This window comes from Ranitomeya imitator, chromosome 3 (assembly GCF_032444005.1).
Source record: "Ranitomeya imitator isolate aRanImi1 chromosome 3, aRanImi1.pri, whole genome shotgun sequence".
NCBI classification, from domain to species: Eukaryota; Metazoa; Chordata; class Amphibia; order Anura; family Dendrobatidae; genus Ranitomeya; species Ranitomeya imitator.
The window spans coordinates 686,115,742-686,124,954 of record NC_091284.1 but is presented as its reverse complement, the minus strand read 5'-3'; positions in this window follow the sequence as shown (position 1 = coordinate 686,124,954).

Genomic DNA, 9,213 nt, shown 5'->3' with positions numbered 1-9,213 from the left:
ATTGAGATCGGACGCCCCCTGATGTGCCTAAACAGTGGAAACCCCCAATTATAACTGAAACCCTAACCCCTAGCCCTAACCCTAACCCTAGCCCTAGCCCTAACCCTAGCCCTAATGGGAAAATGGAAATAAATACATTTTTTTACATTTTATTATTTTTCCCTAACTAAGGGGGTGATGAATGGGGGTTTGATTTACTTTTATAGCGTTTTTTTGGCGGATTTTTATGATTGGCAGCTGTCACACACTAAAAGACGCTTTTTATTGCAAAAAATAGTTTTTGCATCACCACATTTTGAGAGCTATAATTTATCCATATTTTGGCCCACAGAGTCATGAGGTCTTGTTTTTTGCGGGACGAGTTGACGTTTTTATTGGTAACATTTTCGGGCAGATGACATTTTTTGATCTCTTTTTATTCCGATTTTTGGGAGGCGGAATGAACAAAAACCAGCAATTCCTGAATTTCTTTTAGGGGGGGGCGATTATACCGTTCCACGTGTGGTAAAATGGATAAAGAAGTTTTATTCTTCGGGTCAGTACGATTACAGCGATACCTCATTTATGTAAATTTTTTTTATGTTTTGGCGCTTTTACACAATAAAAACTATTTTATATAAAAAAATAATTGTTTTTGCATCGCATTATTCTGAGAGCTATAACTTTTTTTATTTTTCTGCTGATGATGCTGTATGGCGGCTTTTTTTTTGCGGGACAAGATGACGTTTTCAGCGGTACCATGGTTATTTATATCCGTCGTTTTGATCGCGTGTTATTCCACTTTTTGTTCGCCTGTATGATAATAAAGCGTTGTTTTTTGCCTTTTTTTTTTTTTTTTTTTGCGGTGTTCACTGAAGGGGTTAACTAGTGGGATAGTTTTATAGAGCGGGTCGTTATGGACGCGGCGATACCAAATATGTGTACATTTATTTTTTTTTACATAAATAAATGGATTTATTGGGAAATGTTTTTTTTTTTTTTTTTTTTTTTATTTGGGGATTTTTTTTTTACACATTCTATTTTTTTTTTTTTTACTTTCTAACATTGTCCCAGGGTGGGACATCTCTGTATTAGATCAGATCGTTGATCTGACACTGTGCATAGCACACTGTCAGATCAACGATCTGACAGGCAGCTTAGCTGGCTCTCCAGCGCCTGCTCTCAGCAGGCGCCGGCTAGCCAGGTCACTTCATGACCCGGAAGGAGTCCGGCGGCCATCTTGGATCCGGGGACTCCTTCCGGGTCACCGGCGCAACGCGATCTCATTGCGTTGCTCCGGTGGGAGAGCGCAGGGAGCCCCCGTCCCTGCGCGATCCCCCTCTATGACGCTGTCACTACTGACAGCGGCATCAGAGGGGTTAAATGCCCGCGATCGGCGATAGCGCCGATCGTGGGCATTGCTGCGGGGTGTCAGCTGTCGTATACAGCTGACACCCGCACCCGATCACCGCGGCGCTCAGCGCGAGACCGCGGTGATCGGTGCGCCGTACTAGTACTGCTGCTGGCACTAATGCAGTGCCGGCAGCGCAGTACTAGTACGGCGCATGTCGCGAAGGGGTTAAAGGACTAGAGAAAGTGTGTGTGTGTGTGTGTGTGTGTGTGTTTTTTTTTTTTTTTACTTTTTGTTATCACTACTCATTAGAATATAAGTTTAATGAGATACTGTATAATAAAAAGGAAAAGGATGTGGGAAGGAGCACACAGAAAAACACCAACGTATTGTAATAATAATCTTTATATAGCGCTAACATATTCCGCAGCGCTTTACAGGTTGCACACATTATCATAACTGTCCCCGATGGGGCTCACAATCTAGAATCCCTATCAGTAGGTCTTTGAAATGTGGGAGGAAACCGGAGTGCCCGGAGGAAACCCACGCAAACACGGAGAGAACATACAAACCCTTTGCAGATGTTGTCCTGGGTGGGATTGGAACCCAGGACCCCAGCGCTGCAAGGCTGTAGTGCTAACCACTGAGCCACCGTGCTGCCCGAAATCAGCACTTTAGAGGAGGCCATATCCACCACAACATTCTATTTTTAATATTTTCTGAAAACCAGATTGCCAGGTCATTTCCCCTCACTGAATAATATCCAACAGGGCCATTGGCCATGAAAAGCTTTGAGGCAATTATCATGTGCAATCATGTTTTCCATTTTCATAATCTTGTTAACCTCTTCTGTGAACCAGTAGTGTAGCTACCGAGGGGGCTATCGCCCCGGGCCCGATGCTCAGAGGGGGCCCACCCGGAGCTACGATACTGGCTCAGCTGCCACAGACCCTGCTCGCTGCCCTTCACTAAATGCTTGACATTGCGCTGTGCGCACAGATACAGCTGACCACATTGATGTGGGGAGGAGCGCTACGATCCTTCTCCCAGCATCCCCCTGTCAGCATCTGACATCAGACGCTGACAGCGGGCACGATGACGTCACTACCCGGTGCCGGGTAGTGATGTCATCGTGCTCGCTGTCGGGAGATGAGCCGGAGCTCGGAGCACCGTGGGAACTGGGAGGAAGAGAGGTGAGTATTTACTGTTATTTTTATGGGGGCTGCCTTATACTACAGTCAGGTCTGCCTATGGGGGTGCTGCTTTATACTTCAGGGACCACCTGTGGGGTGCTGCCTTATACTGCAGGGTCTTGCTAATAGGGTGCTGCCTTATAATGCAGGGTCTGCCTGTGGGGGTGCTACCTTTTACTACAGGGACTGCCTTGTGCTATAGTCTGCATTATACAATATAGAGTAGGCCTATAGGGAGTGCATTATACTATATGGAGGCTATCTAGGGTGCCATCGTACAGTGTGGGGATTAGTGTTTGATGGCTCCAACAGTTTGGGGGCTACTAAGGGGTCAGTATACTGTGTGGGTGATACTATGCAGTGAGGGAGCATTATACTGTGTATAGGGGAGCTGTACAGGGGGAGACTCGGGACATTATTAAATGTAAAGTGGGCAGTCGTGGCTGGAAGAAGTTGTCGGTCTGGGCCAGATGGAAAAGACGAAAAAAGTGAACAACTCCATCAGAAAGAACGTCAGCGGTAAGTCACCATCTGTAACTGTATTTTGATCTGTCATATGTTCTGCAGGGCTGGTATTTACCACTGACCATATGGCGGTAATATCAATGTTGCTCTTTGTATAGAGATTATTTTCAGCAACATCGCTGTCATCTGCTGAGGTTCTCCTCCACTATTAGGGCGTGTCACTCAGTTGTAATCAATCTTACCTGGTTAGGGGCCCACTCAGAAGCTTCACCCCCCCCCCCCCCAACCAAATCCCTAGCTATGCCTCTGCTGTGAACCACCTGTATACAAGCAGAGTCTTCCAGTATCTGGCCAGCACCTGCCTGTCTGTGCCATCTATTCTTGGCTGTTCCAGCTTGCTACCCCTTGGAGGGTCAGCTGCTATTTGTCTGAGGTCTTTTATAGAGTAGCACCTGGCGTCCATCTGGAGCCAAGTGTAACTGAGTCGCCCACCAGGGCTGTGGGGTACTCTCTACCGGGTCCGGTGTTCACAGGGGGATGTCACGTGGCTGCGACCCGGTCCGTGGCCCTGGGCGCCCATGTAAAAGGGAAAGGTCTTTAAAAGGGATAAAGTTTATGTTCGTGATGCCACCTGTGGTATTCGGTCAGGGTGACCGACGCTGCTTTAAGGGGTCCTCTGGGGTGATGTTATGGCAGCTAGATGGAATAACTTCCCACAGGTGAAGTATGTCCCCAGGGCTTCCCAGTGTGTAGATGGTAGAAGGGTGAGAGGTGCAGTAAAGAACGAGGACACAGGTTTGCTGTCTCTTTACCTCGTTTACTGAAGACTACAGCAGCCACAGTCCAGGGCACTGGATCACAGGGCAGGTAGAGTCCGGCCGGTTTGGAGGCAAGTCCAAAGTCCCCTTATCCAGGTGGAAAGTAAAAGCTTTCCTTTGCGCTGTAGTGGTGTAGTCCCTTACTGCTAGAAGCTTCACATAAGGTCCTAACAGATGTTCTTTCTCTCTCTCTGTCCCCCAGTTAAGATAGGACAAAACCCGTATGACTGGTGACTTGAGCCTGTTTATAGGATCTCTTAGCTCTGCGGGGTGTCACCGTGCCTCCTGGGTGTAAGTGCGGACAGGTAACGTGAAATTAGCTTTCCTGCCGGTCTCTGATGTAAAGCGTGGAGGTCCTTACAACCTCGGTATTCTGGCTACCGATGTTCTGCGCCTCAGAAGGAGGCAGCCTGTTCGGGGCTGGTCCCCTTCTTGTATCCTCTTCTGTACTCTGCTTTCCTGCACGCTCGCTGCAATCAATTCTGCTTTCTAAAATGTCTCTGGGAGCTGCAGCTCTGGGGGCATGCACAGCTCCGTAAACTCTGTTCTTCTCAGGTTGATGTCTGGAACTCTCTAACTTTCCCTACAGACTACCAGTGATATATAGATTATCTAGATCTCCTAGTAAATAGGATCAAAAGCTCCCCCTGGTGGCCTGGAGTGTGAATGTGTTGTATGTTTGTGGTACCTGGTTACAATTATCCTTCCTTGCCTACAAACGTAGCATCACTCTCCCTGTGAGGAAAGCGACATTACTGTGACGACCAGGACCCTGGGGCGCCACACTACCATGCCACCTACGAGTCAGGTGTTCGCCTAGTGACGCCCCTCCAGGCTCTCCTTGGTCTACGGCAGAGTGGTTCCACTACCACATGCGATACTGATAAGCGGAGCCCAACAAAAAAATGAAGCAACATTTTAGTTCTTAAAGGGAACCTGTCACCCCGTCGTTTTTTGAGATTGAGATATAAATACTGTTAAATAGGGCCTGCGCTGTGTGTTACTATAGTGTATGTAGTGTACCCCGATTCCCCACCTATGCTGAGAAATAACTTACCAAAGTCGCCGTTTTCGCCTGTCAATCAGGCTGGTCAGGTCGGGAGGGCGTGTTCACATCGCTGGTTCTTCCTCAGCTTTACGTTGGTGGCGTAGTGGTGTGCGCCTGTTGAAGTGACTAATCCACTGTGGGCACGTGAACAAGCAGCGCGCGATCTGCGCTGTCATCCCTTTCGTCGGTGGGGGCGGCCATCTTCCTGGGGCCGCGCGTGCGCAGATCGAGTGCTCTGCTGCACGGGGCTTCAGGAAAATGGCCGCGGGATGCCGCGCGTGCGCATTAGAGATCGCGGCGGCCATTTTCCCAAAGCCGAGTTTGCATCTCGGCTTTGGGAAAATGGCCGCCGCGATCTCTAATGCGCACGCACGGCATCCCGCGGCCATTTTCCTGAAGCCCCGTGCAGCAGAGCACTCGATCTGCGCACGCGCGGCCCCAGGAAGATGGCCGCCCCCACCGACGAAAGGGATGACAGCGCAGATCGCGCGCTGCTTGTTCACGTGCCCACAGTGGATTAGTCACTTCAACAGGCGCACACCACTACGCCACCAACGTAAAGCTGAGGAAGAACCAGCGATGTGAACACGCCCTCCCGACCTGACCAGCCTGATTGACAGGCGAAAACGGCGACTTTGGTAAGTTATTTCTCAGCATAGGTGGGGAATCGGGGTACACTACATACACTATAGTAACACACAGCGCAGGCCCTATTTAACAGTATTTATATCTCAATCTCAAAAAACGGGGTGACAGGTTCCCTTTAAGTCATATTATTACAGATAGTTCAGTCATAATGTCACAAATAATGGACAAAGTTAGAGGCCAATCATCTATTTCACATGGAACATATAACTAAAGGACAAAGGATGATCAACAGGCCAATGTAGATATAAAAATAGAAAAACCTTTATTGAAAAATAATACATGCAACTAAACAGGTGGATATGACCACAGTGCATACAAACAATTTAACCAGAACGGGACATGAGGAACCTGGCTAGTAGCATCATGGTGGTATTAAAATAAATGGATGGTAAAATCATGGATGAAAAATCCTACTGATGGCCCCAAAGTAAGAGCATGGGAACACTGGCCAAGGGCTAAATGCACAATATCACATAAAGTAATCATTTAACGAAATATAGCATACCCAAAATACGGATCCAGCGAATCACCAAAATTGGTCAGAGGGGGCGCACCAGGAAGCCAGGGATCACCACATCACCCCGATGCGCGTTTCGGCAGAGCCTTCGTCAGGGGGCATGGTTATAATCAAAAATGTGCGGCTTAAAAAGAGGATCGGAACCAATCGGTATAAAACTGGAAGTGATATGCCGTTGCCATGGTGTCGTTATGCGATCACAGATATCATTATAAAAATGCATAGTATTAACAACATAGATGCATAAATAGATAGTGGAGAGTGCGAACGATATCCAGGACACAAATGGTATGGAAATGGGGCCATGATATAAAGATGCGCTGTACCGCTGGTGACGCATGCGCAATCGCAGCACAAACCCCTCCAACAGCGTCGGCGTCATGGGGAGACGGAGCCAAGGCACAATGGTGCAACATGGCGCCGCGTCTCCTAGAGACACCAAAAGCCGAAAGACGCAGCAGGTCCGACACGCATGCGTGCGCGGACAGCGCAAAATATATCAAATATTATGAAAAAAAGGACTGGAGAACACAATGGAAACTGAAACGGACAAAAAAATGAGAAAAGGCAACAATTTCAATAACTTGGACCATAATGTGGCCAGCGATAAAGAAAACCACAAAAATTAACAAATAACACAAAAGCAGCATTAGCCACAATAATATTTGACATAAACAAAAAGCAAAATAGTATTAGGGTTGATAAGTGTCAATATAATAGACATAATATAGAAATAATAACAATTTGAGAAGTAAAATGTGGCAATCTTCATGAAGAATAGTCCTACGGATGGAATGGAATATAATACAAGGGCTGATGTGGAACTACAGGTCCCAAGTCTAAGGCTGCTTTCACACATCAGGTTTTTGGTTTCAGGCACAATCCGGCAAATTTGCTAAAAAACGGATCCGGTGTAAATAGTGAAAAAACGGATGCAAACTGATGCACCGGATCTGTTTTTTTAGCCGGATCAGACTCAGTGTACTGCGCATGGAGAGAGAGCGAGAGAGAGCTAGCTTCTGGGCATGCTCAGTGTCTTAAAAACGGATTCAGTCGCCGGAAATGTTCTTTCACACATCAGTTCCATGCGTTTATTGCCGGAAACGTCCCTTCAGGCTTTTTCGCCGGACACAAAAACGTTGCAGGAGACGTTTTTTGAATCCGGCAAAAAAGCCTGAAGGGACGGATCCGGCACAAAACGGATGAAACGGATGAAACGGATGTCCTTCAGGCACAATCCGGCAGTAATACAACTCTATGGGGAAAAAACGGATCAGGCATCAGAAAAAAACTGATCCAGATTGTGCCTGAAACTGCCGGATTGTGCCTGAAACCAAAAACCTGATGTGTGAAAGCAGCCTAAAAACAATAAAACAAAATTAGAAGTATACAACACACAAATAAAATCAAGAAAAATGGTTATAGCACAAGATGAAATCTAGACTGGACAGCAGTCCGGCATCACAAAAAAGGGACAAAGCTAATTTGTTCATTGAGTCCCATAGGATGTAGTGTGTTTAACGTCCATATCCAGCGAGATTCAAGCTGGGCCAGACGCTGGGATATCTTACCCCCACAAATGTTTGGTTTCAAGGGAATCGATGCCCCTTATTCTAAAGAGGGTAGCATCATAGTTATGGCACAGTCTGAAGTGTCTGGGAATAGTTTTAAGGATCTATGGATCTTTACTCTCAGCTGCAGCTATGATACTTAAAACGTGTTCCCTAATGCGGATTTTGAAAGGACGTGTAGTCAAGCCAATATATATAAGGCCACAAGGGCATGTGGCAAAATAGATTACATTGAGTGGTACAATTCATGGACTTCCTGATTTCAAAATTTTTTGATCGATCAGCATTAAAAAAGGTATCACATTTGTCCACATTAGGACATGCCACACAATGTCCACAGGGAGCACAGCCAAGCCTTTTGCGGTATTGATCTAAAAATGTAGTTTTGGGGTTACCCACATAATGGCTGTGCACAACAAGATCTTGCAGTTTTTTTGACCGTCTGGTAGTAATCGTAGGCCTCTCAGGTACGTATTTGGATAGTATCGGGTCAGATAGTAGAATAGGCCAGGACCTAGTGAGAGCATCTCTAACTGCTGGAAAGCAATTATGATAATCGGTGACGAATCTGATCTTACCATCGGATAATTTCATATTGGTTTTATAAATAAGATCATGTCTTGAAGAGTGTTTGGCACGGTTATCTGCCCGCTTTACCATGCGGTGACTATAGCCCCTTTCATAAAATCTTTCTGAGATCAACGGCTGGATTTTCTAAAGATGTCAGTTTGTATGCTATAAGTGACATCGCATTTAATTAAAACATCCAAAAATTCAACACATTGGGCATCATGATGGTAAGTAATGCGTATATTAACATCATCATCATTAAAGGAACCCATGAACTCATGTAGGGAGTTAGTGGGACCATGCCAGATCATGAAGATGTCGTCTATGTACCGCGTCCAAAGAGGGACGCGGTCCATAGACGAGATCCGATCTGACAGGAAGAGGTCCCTCTCCCACAGCCCCAGGAACAGGTTAGCATAGGACGGCGCGAAGGCCACCCCCATGGCCGGTCCCTGGAGCTACAGGAAGAAGGACCCCTTAAAAGTAAAAAAATTGTGGGTTAAAGTAAATTCTAAAACTTCCAAAACCAAATTCTGAAAATCAACGGGAAAATTAGACATATTTAAATAATATTTTGTGGCTCTAAGGCAGTCATGGTAATACTCGCATAGAGAGATTCAACATCTGCCACCACCATGACGGCCTCAGGGTCAATCTGTAAATCATCAATTAGTTTGAGGAAGGCACCAGTATCTTTTAAGAATGATGGAAGACTCTCAACACGTGGCTGTAAGATGGAATCAATCCAACGATTGACGTGCTCCAAGAAGTCCACCCCCCCCCCCTCCCCTAGAGATTATTGGACGTCCAGGGGGAATGGTACTGTTTTTATGAATATTCGGTAGGAGGTAGAGTGTGGGAATTGTGGGCTCGGCTATAATGAGTGCCGATGCCAATTCTTTTTTTATTGACTTCCGTTTCCACTGCTCAATCAAGAATGGATTGCAACTGTGACTTAAAGGCTGATAAGGGATTATGATTATATGTAAGCTTTTTTGTAACCCGTTTTGTCATTTAATTGTCGATAGGCTTCTTTTTCGTACATAGACTGGG